The following is a 10,408-nucleotide window of genomic DNA, read 5'->3' on the forward strand; positions in this document are numbered from 1 at the left end:
CTTCCCAAGTGCTTAGTACAGTGCTCTGCACATAGTAAGTGCTCAATAAATATGATTGATTGATTGATTGATTAGGGAGTCAAAGGACCTGGGTTCTAATCCCAGCTCTGCCAATTGTCTGCTGTGTGATGTTGGGCAAGTCACTTCACTTCTCCATGCCCCTGTTTCCTCTTCTGTAAAATGGGGATTAAATTCCTCTTCTCCCTCCTCCTTAAACTGTGAGCCACGTGTTGGAAAGGGACTGTGTCCAATGTGATTATCTTATATCTACCCCAGTGTTTAGTATGGTGCTTGGCAATTAGTGAGTGCTTAAAAAATACCACAATTATTATTAGAGTAGGCCTCTAGCCAAATCTGGACATGAGGCTGTGAGCTGGGGGATAGGCAAAGGACCATTAAACTCTAACTACCAAACAGGTGGCCTAAAAAGCTGATCATTGGGTTTACTTGTTGGCACCATTGCATAGAAAAAAATACCCTGTCTGCATGGCCTCAACCTTATGATTTTTATTCCCACTTTTCCAAATTACTGCAAAAATACAAGCATCAAATCAATTTATTAGCTGACTAATCTGGATATTGTTAGGACCATGAAGTTGACACATGTGGAATCCATTATTTTTTTTTCAGTTGACCATTAAATTTGCCCTATATCCATGTATTCTGGAAGGGGAACAGGCATCTTTTATTCTCTAGGGATCCTACATGTGCTTGAGCTATTTCTCAAAAAAGAAAGGGATACATTTTTCCATAGTTAATCACGAATCAAAACCCAAGATCCATAATATCTGCCCAGAAAAAATAAATGCCTTCTTTCATGAATGTATACATATTTTCTGGGAAAATAAGCACTCCCTTGAGCTTAGAATCTACACATGAAGAGAAGCCAGAGTAGAAAAGAAAGAAAACCAAGTAGCAGAGCTAATGGAAATGGAATGTTTTACATCTCTTTTTATGACCCCAGGCGTTTGATTTTTATGGGGATCTGGGTTGGGGGCAGAAATTCAGAGAATATTTGTTTCAGATAAAGCATGTGAGCTGGGGAGCAGGAGGAAAAGTAGAGGAAGAGAGTGGCACTGGGGGATGTGGGCAGGGCCAATGGGAAATTTTGTGAGACTGTTTCTAGGGAAGTAGCATTGCCTAGTAGAAAAAGCAGGGGACTGGGAGCAGGGGAATGAGATCTGGGTTCTAGTCCCGGCTCTGCCACTTGCCTGCTGGGCGACCTTGGGCAAGTCACTTCTCTGTTTCCTCATCTGCAAAATGGGGATAAAGTGCCTGTTATCCCTCCCTTTCAGGCCGTGAGTCCCAAATGGGACAAGGACTGGATTCAATCTGATTGTTTTGTATCTACTCCTGTGCTTGGCCCATAGTGAGGACTCTTAGTATTATTATTATTATTTCATTGACTTAAATGTATTTCAAACGACTTTAGAAACTATTTGCAAGGTTATATGCATGTATGCAAATAATTCCTATACATTGATACACACACATACACAGGCACACGTGATCATTTTGCATACTCTTTCCAATGAATCCAGTGATTTATCCACTGACAACGTGTGTCTTACCTCGGGTGTAATGAGCCCAGCAAACAAATTCATCGAGAAGCTCAAAAACTCCCGGAATCAATATTCCATGCAGATCGCACTGCTCCAGCAACATTATCTTGGAGGGCACATGCTCTGTTGTCAAGGCAACTGGTATCCTTCCACCAGCTCTATTATTACCACTACTCGAGGCTTTTCACTTGGGGCTGGCAGGTGCTAATAATCCTCAACTAAGGAGGGGAGCAGAAAAGCCAGAACCGAAGCTCATCAGGTTTGATAAAAAGAGGCCAGTAGCAGTGGCAGCTAGAATACACCAAAAATTCAATACAATCAGTGAAGGCACAGGGGCCGTTGGGTACCCATCACTCAATCAATAGCATTTATTGACTAAGAGGCTGCGAGGGTGGCAGGTTTCAGGGCACTTTGTTCCAGTGGATGGTTCTGGAAAATGGAGGGCCAGGTGGGGCACCTGCTTCTGGACAGAAAAGGAGTCACCCCTTTCTGCCCTTAGCTACACATTTCCTAGAGACTATAACTGCCAGTCAAATCAAGTGAACCCTGCAGGCTACTGCAATACTAGATCAGAGGGGGAAGCTGTGTCTTTGGGCAGGGATGCCCCCTGATCTGTAATGGCACACTTTACAACTTCAGGAGGACCCCTTCAGGTTGATTCAGCCGAGTCTCCCAGCTATCACTCACTTTTGCTATGGAGACACTGTTAATTAAGAAGGTAACCAGCTTGATTCGCAGCCAACATACTTTTTAGACTTTTGACTTTCTAGGCCACATCCAAACATATTGTCCTCTAGATTTAGCCAGGACAATGACATGGCTTGGGAATTTGTCACCGAAGCAGAAATGTGATGGAATTTTTCCTGGGCTAAAGTTTTGACTTCACACTCCCCATGTAATTAACAATGGCTTGATATGCAGCGCTACAATATGTACTGCATCATTAATAGTATTAAATGCCATCCAGTATTAGAGTCCACACAGTCATTAATTTCTGGCAGGCTATTTTAGGGGTGGGGGTGGGTGCATGATCTATGCAGATTTTCTCTCTTTTCTTACCATAAAAAATCTAAAAGTTAAATTATTTAATTGATCTCTTTATGGAGTTTTCATTGGTTCGAGCAGTTTTTTCTTTCTAGCGTGCTGCTCACCCAAAAATGGTGCAAGCCATTTGACATGCTGAACTCAACCGATAGTTTAAAGGATATGACTTGAGTGTAAATGGAAGAGCAGGAAGAGCCAGGCTTCTTTGAGATATCCTGATTCTTCTGGGGGGTGCTTTTGGTCTGGGAGAGAAGAAACTTGGCTAAGGGTGATCTCTTGCTGTCCATCAGAGATCATGGTTAGTCTACAGGGTCTGCATAAGGGAGAAATCTATATGGGAGTGATACAGGATGGTCATTCGGGACACAAGCTCCCTTACCCCCAAGCACCCCAAACCTACAGCTCCTGAGCCCCAAAGAGGAACTGATGAGGGAAAAAGTGGCTCCTGCTGAAGGTATAGAAAGCAGTCTCTAATAATATCTGTACTTATTAAGTGCTTACTATGTGCCAAGTGCTGGGCTGTGCCCTATCAGGGAAACCTAAACAGTCTGGGACTTCAGCCTGTCTGGAAACTGGACTTTTAGAGCCAGACACAGTGGCCCCAAGACTCCAAAGCAATACATGAAGTGTTCCCAATTGCCTCTCCATTCTCTCCAAAAAGGTCCCACTGGCTCTGAGTTCATCTGAATTGTGTCCTGAGTGAAACCCAGAAGTTGGTAGTTTCTCTGGGAAATTTATTTTGGAAAAAGGTGGTTCTCAGCAGCCTGGGTTGTTGTCGGGAATAAATGTGGGAAGTCCTAGCATCAGAATCCATTAATTAATCAATCAATGGTATTTATTGAATAGTTATGGTGTGCAGAACACTGTACTAAGCACACAGAAGCAGAGGGGCTTAGTGGCAAGAGCCTGGGCTTGGGAGTCAGAGGACATGGGTTCTAATCCTGGCTCTGTCACTTGTCTGCTGTGTGACCTTGGGCAAACCACTTAACTTCTCTGTGCCTCAGTTACCTCATCTGTAAAATGGGGATTAAGACTGTGAGCCCCCTGTGGGACAACCTGATCACCTTGTAACCTCCCCAGCGCTTAAAACAGTGCTTGGAACATAGTGTGTGCTTAACAAATATCATCATTATTACTAAGAACATGGAAGAGTACAAGACAATACAGTTGGAAAATGCAATCCCTGCCTTCAAGGAGCTTACTATCTAGCCCAGGGAATGGGGTGCTCTTTCAAGAACAGAAAAGATGTATCTTTAATCAGGCACCTTTAAATGAATGTAAAAAGTGGTGAAAGCTAAAATGAAGAGCTTCTATGCAGTTTTCTTGGAACATGATATGAAAAACATCCTCTCTGGGCTGCTTACTGCTGGCCTAAATGCTGTCACCTGGTGAAGTGCCATTATCATCATCATCATCATCACCACCACCATCACCACCAGTGAGGATTGAACATGAACTGCATTCAGAGCCATATTGTAGGTTCTCTGGGTAATTACAAAAGAATAAGACACAACCCCTGCCCTCCAGGATCTTAGGATCTAGTGGAGTAGAAAGAACAATCCCAAAAGTATACATAGTACCCAAGTGCAGACCCTCCTGGACTAACAGAATCCCTACAAGCACAAACTTGTGTGGCTTGAGAAGCTTAAGGTCAAAAACCAATCACCCACCAATCACGACCCTGATAATTCCCTAACCTTCTCTGTTGGGATGGATCCTTGGACTTTTCTCAGCCTAGTCAATCAATCAGTCAGTCAATCGATAGTATTTACTGAGTGCTCCCTGTGTGCAGAGCACTATACTAAGTGCTTGGGGGAGGACAATACAATAGAGTTGGTAGGCATGATCACTGCCCTCAAGGAGCTCATAGTTTAGAGGGAGGAGCTTATAGTCTTACAGATGTTTGTCCAGTTGCTGGGGGCAGCACGGCCTCTTTCTGAATGTTCATGTCTCCTAGGAATTTTTGACTTGTGAAAAGAACAGTCACCATAGACAACTCTGATCGAATTGGCTGCCATTTTGGGGTAATCTCGGTTAAAAGAAAATCAAACTGATAGTTTAGCCCTGCCACCAATCATGTCATTCAAAGGAAATGAGAAAATGCTATAGCTGCTCGGAAACCCAGCGGACCAGGGATGTATGCTTTATTTCTGATTTATGCTTTAGCATGCTGCTTGAAAGACTGGCGAACAAGTGAGATATGATGAAATGGATGGATGGATGAAATGAGAACGAGATGAACGAGACGAGAATCAGCAGTCTAACTTAGCTGTCTATGTGAGTTTGGGGAAAAGATATTTAAGGTGATAGAATCTTTGCATTCAGATTGATTTGAGAGTTGAATATTTGCCAACAAACAGAGCTGACAGTGTGTGTTCTATTATCTTCCAGGATTGTTGTACAATTCTATACTCTGCTAGAAGGTGTTACACTTTTGTGCCTAATTTGCTATTGCAAAATGCCTACCCACTCACGACCTTCTCTCACACTATTAAACCATCAACTCTATGGGTGTCTCACTGCAAAAGCGTGGTCATGACCATGGGCTCACTGCTGCTGGCCCTTCATGACACAGCCATCTTCTGCACCATGAAGCAGCAACTGTGCTCCTTGTGCTGATCTTCTAGAAATGTTATGCGAAGGTGTCTGAGAAGTGCTACCCTGGCCTTGGTGTCTGGGAAGCCCCTTCTCTGGACTTCATCTCTGCCCCCCAAACCTGGGACATGCAGATGTGAGCCTGAAAGATGAGTGAGAAGCATGATACCCACTGGGAGCATTGAAAGCACACTGTCATGGTGTGGGATTAAAGCCAGGTTCTCTCTAGTCAGAAAGGCACCACGGCCTCTTCCCAACTTGAATCTGTTGAACACTGTGAGTGTAGCTCGAGACTATGCATCCCTGAACCCAAGACTCTGGGCCTGTGGAAGTGGATAGACAAACAGTTAACTGGAGAGCGGACCCTTTTGACATGGGAGCAGCCCAGCACTGTCAGATCTGCTGATGTTGTATTTGGTCTTCATAAAGTGGCAAAGAGACAAGCAATGCTAAATTGATCCAACTCCAGTATATCTGCTAAGAGATAGATGTCTGTGACAATTGTCATTGTCTTCTTTACGGAGTAGCATATTTCCGCCCCCATGCCCCCCACCACCCAATCCATGTAATCCATGAGCATCCAGGCTCCCAGAACATGGATTATTCCCTAGTGAGGAATGGCTAGAAGAGGGTTTTGGCTTCCTGTCCCCAGAGGGGATTGTAGATGAAGCCCATCACCTGATCTTGGGCTTCTCCCATTCACCCACACCCTACCCCCAGAGGGACAGTAACAGTTTGGCGGGGTTCTGGAATGTGCTGAGACGACTCAGACCTGGAGTGGGAGCTGTACCATGTACACATTCAGATGATGATACATTTGAAGAAACCCAGGATGTATAGACCACAGTAAATGGGTCAAGCAGCCTCTCTGAGGGCTGGGTTTTTCTAGAGTGGTCAGTGATTATTTTACATCAGACCTAGGATAATTGAGGAACCAACCTCTCAAGATGGCAGGCAATAAGGACTCTTGCAAAGCTATACAGTGTATTGCATTACATCACAACAAATCCTCTCCCATGACTTTACCAGCACTCACCTCATTAGTGATATTCAACAACCGGGTGCCCACTGCCCAAGCACCAGGCTGTTATTTGCCTGCTGTTGGGTCCAGTAGGCATCTCTGAGGACACAAAGGAGCCACTGTTTCTGGTCATTTTCCATTATTCCAATGGTGACGTGGGATTTCTGTGTGCAGGATTTCACTCTGTCCCAAGTTGCTGTTTTGTTCTCTTGACCGGAATCAAACAAGGAGACACACAGCATTGTATTGGTGACATTGTCTATCCTGGCATGAGGAAGTTGTGGCTCCTGGGTAACTGCCCAGCGGGGAGCAGAGGAAGCCTTTAAGGGATGGTGGTCTTCGTTCTGGCCACTGCAAGAGATGCTCACCCTGTCCATCTTGATCCATTCACGGCTGATTTAGGGGTTGTTTACTGTGACCAGTTAGCCTGGGGCACAGCCTTCCATGATCTGCACTGGACTATCTGCTCATACAATGGCCCAGGGACACCAATTTGTCCTTGGACATGCAGGAGGCATGAATTCAGCTCTTTGTTGACTTCCCCTTTGTTTTCTCCCTGGCTAGTTCAGCATGACTAAAAGGCACAACCATTTTCCCTGCCGATTTCTGGAAATGTCAGAACACATATGCAGCTCTTGAAGGGCTAAGGTCAAAGACCTTTGAGGGGAACTCCCCCCCCCCCCCCCCCCGCTCCTTCAAATTCTTCTGGCCAGATCAGGTGGGATGTTTGTTTCAGAATGACTTAGAAATGATGTGGGGATAAGCAATTTCCTTAGTTCAGATAACTCTAGTTAGACACAGGGGCTTCTTTTTTTTTTCATGTTTGAGAAAATCGGTCCTGCTATTCCTAGGCAAGCCAAGGGCTCAGATGCCTGCAGTCTATGCCTGACCTCATTTTTTTCCCCCTTAGTTTCACTTGTCTCTGCAGAGAATGTAGATTGGGACAAGTTCGAAAGCAACTGAGCAACGAAGATGCAAGAACCAAATAGTAAACTCTTAGTGCTATAATTAACCTTCAATATATTGGATCGTTAATTTTTCAACTCCGGAAGGTGGAATACAGGGATGGGCGGGGGACGGAGAGGAGGGAAGGGTGAAAGGAGGCAGATTTAGATTCGGAACCATCGCCCTCCCGCGCGGCTGGGCGACTTGGCAATTCTTTGCCTTGAAGACCCATGTCCTCGTTTGGCCCGTGAATCCCGCTAGGAGCCCGGGCCGGACGGTGAGCTGGGAAGGAGGCGGCGGCGGCGCGGTGCTGTCTCTCAACGAAACCGTTTCAGAACTCTCCTTGGCGCGTGAAACCTTCGTTCAGAGCTACGAAGCAGCACCGCAGCCGGTAGCCAGCCGCCAAGAAGCATCCACGCTTCTTAAGTCCCGGAAAGAGCCTCGGACTTGGAGTATCGTCGGCCGACACTGCCGGCGACCGATCCCTTGAGTATCCTAATACACAGGCCCACGGCTGTAATACACACCTGCAACAGCCCCGGGGAAATCCTTACAACACATCTGCCACCCCGACATCACCCTTGTGGCCACACATTCTGTAACTCCCTCAGCACCTGCAACGTGTGGCTCACCTTCCTCCCGCAGCAGTCGGAGTTCACCTGTAGCACCTTGGTCACCGACCCGACGGGGTCTGGGAAAGGGGGCGCCGGCTGCTACTCAGCCCTCGTCCTGTTCCCAATTCCTGCCTGTCGGTGCTCAGGACCTCCACCCACGGGGGACTTCCAGGGACGGAGGAAAGGGCGGCGGGGGGGAGGGAGTGGGGAAGGCAGGGAAGAAGGGTGGCACCTCGTGTCCCGCCTTCCCCATCCAAGGGACGGCTCCCAGCCCGGTCCGACGGGAAATCGGGAGCTCCTTGGCTGGAGCCCCAACTTCTCCGAGACAGCGGTGGGTTCCGTTCCCTTCTTCGCCTGCTCCCCACCCCCCCACACTCCACACACACACATACACACACACACACACACACACACACACACTACAATATCCCACCTGCTGTCCGGACCGGGGGACCCAGGGGAGAAGAGACGGTGCCCCCAATCCCAACCACCAGCCCGGGCCTTCCGGGGCCAGCCCACAGCCCGCACGCTGCGGGACAAATCCTCGTAAGAGTCAGCTCACTGGGAGAACTGAGCTGGGTGCCGAGCGGGGAGGGGGGAGGACACATGGGCTCCGGTGCCCACCACACCCCCTTCTTCCCTCCAGGCTCCTGAACCTTTGAACCCGCCCCCCCACCCCCTACCTGCAGCCGGGCCCGGGGCCGCAGCGAGGCCGGGATTCGGTTGGTGGGGCTGCGGGAAGCGCATGGACGGGACGGCTGCTCCGCTGCGCTCTGTGCGCTCCGCTTTCCTAGTCTGCGCTACCCGCAGGAGGAGGAGGAGGAGTGGGTAGGGGAGCTGGGGGGCGGGGGGACAGGAGGGGGGACGGGGGCGCAGAGTCCGCCCCCATCGGCCCTAGTATACACTTGGGGGCGGTGCTCCGAGCTAGCGCTACCCCCTCTCCTCCTCCCGTCCTTGCATCCCCGGTGCCGCTCCGGAGCTCTCCCCCTCCCGACCCCTGCGGCTGCCCCTGAGGCTGCCCCTGACTCCTCCTGCCCTGTCCTGCCCTGCCCTGCCTCTACCGCTCCCAGAGAGTTAGTGCCCAAGGGGTGGGGTAGATCGGGGTTTTTTAAATAGGGGCAACAGTGCTTCACCGGGGAACAGCGCGTGGGGGGAGCGGAATAGAATGTGGTATGAAGGTAGCAGTTTCCAGAGCTGAATCCTCCAGCACCCTGGGCTGAAAGGGCAGCGGGGAGCAGAACCCCTGAGGGTGTGCGTGTGTGGGTGTTTGTGTCTGTGAGATCCAGGGGGATTCTGCCTTACCGATCCCCTACAGACCTTTGTTCTGGGACCTCGGTGCCTCAGTAAAGCTCCCCCCTCCCCCCAACCCTGCCCTCCGCAACTGCCCTGACAGCGAGATTTTAGAAAAAGGGGAGACAGTTCTCTGCCTGAGCTAGACGGATGAAGTGGTCTTCCCGCTGAGGATTGTAAAAATTGTCTGCGGGTACCCTGCCAGAGAGCAAGCACCGTCTGAGCTTCCAGGCCTAAACCGAACCTCCCCTTGCCCCCCTGAATCCCTTTATCAGAAGGCAGGACCCTCGATACAGGTCTCCCCTCACCTACCCCTTTCTCTCTTAAGCCTGATTCAGTCAGGATCTGTTGCTTGACAGAGGAGCAGACTGAAGGGCAAAAGAGAGATGCCCCCAGGGGCAGAGAGTGTGGGGGAGATGGGAGGTATCAGCAGGCTACACTCTAGCAGCAAAAGCTTCGGAGGGTGGACGAGTTCTCTTTGGGCTGTTGGAAGCAGCAGCTCCAGCATTGGGATGACAAAAACATGACCTTGCTGCGAGCACAGGAGAACAGATGGAGGAGAAAGGATGCTCAGCTCTGGGGCAAATAGGATGCCTCTCCTCTCCCTCCTTCCTACCCTCCGCCCCCACCCCCGACCCAGCATGGTGGCTGCAGCTTTTGCCATGTTTGCCTCCTCACGTCTCATCTACTGAGGGCCACTGGTGCCAGCCAAATAGGCAGGATCAATTTCATAGACTTCCAGTTCGCTCCAGAGAGGAAAGGGTTGTGTGGAATCAGGATGGTCATCTAATTATGAGTTGTAGTACTTATTGAGTGCTTACTAAGTGTTGAACACTATCCTAAGTGCTGGGGTAGATAAAAGATAATTATGCCAGACACAGTCCCTGTCCCACATGGGATTTACAGTCCAAGGCAGGAGGGAACACAGAAATTTGATCCTTACTTTAGAGATGAGGAGCTGAGGTCCAGAGAAGTTAAGTGACTTACCCCAAGGTTACACAGCAGGCAAGTGATCGAGTCGGTATTAGAACGTGGGTCTCCTGACTCCAAGCTCTGTGGTCTTTCCATGAGGCCTTATTGCTATTCATGTGACACCCACTCTTCAGCCTGAGCCCCAGCTCCGTCTCATATGAGAGCCTAGAGGTTTGTTTTTTTTTTTTTTGATTCCCAGGATTTCACAAACAAGGTGCCCTGGGTTGGGCACCCTTTGACATTTTGATACATTTTGACTGAAACTGTGAGTATATGAATCAATAGTAATTATCAAGCCAAGCACTGTACTAAGCTCTCAGAAATGTACAATATGATAGAATTGGTAGACACAATCCCTGCAGTCT

At 48.8% G+C, this 10,408-nt stretch overlaps 1 protein-coding gene across 2 annotated transcripts in view; it reads right to left on the minus strand.

Annotated features, from left to right (window-relative positions):
- Window positions 1-8,569, minus strand: part of SLC6A1 (solute carrier family 6 member 1) — a 59,275-nt gene extending 50,706 nt beyond the window's left edge. Inside the window, exon 1 of one of the 2 annotated variants that reach the window (XM_038772297.1) lies at window positions 8,465-8,569. The gene's annotated coding sequence lies outside the window, so the exon portion shown is untranslated. Of the gene's footprint in view, window positions 1-6,237; window positions 6,263-8,464 lie in introns of those variants that run through there. The other variant, XM_038772298.1, reaches the window with a different exon arrangement.
- Between the last annotated feature and the right edge of the window lie 1,839 nt (window positions 8,570-10,408).

Source organism: Tachyglossus aculeatus, chromosome X1 (genome assembly GCF_015852505.1).
Source record: "Tachyglossus aculeatus isolate mTacAcu1 chromosome X1, mTacAcu1.pri, whole genome shotgun sequence".
In the NCBI taxonomy this organism is placed as follows: Eukaryota; Metazoa; Chordata; class Mammalia; order Monotremata; family Tachyglossidae; genus Tachyglossus; species Tachyglossus aculeatus.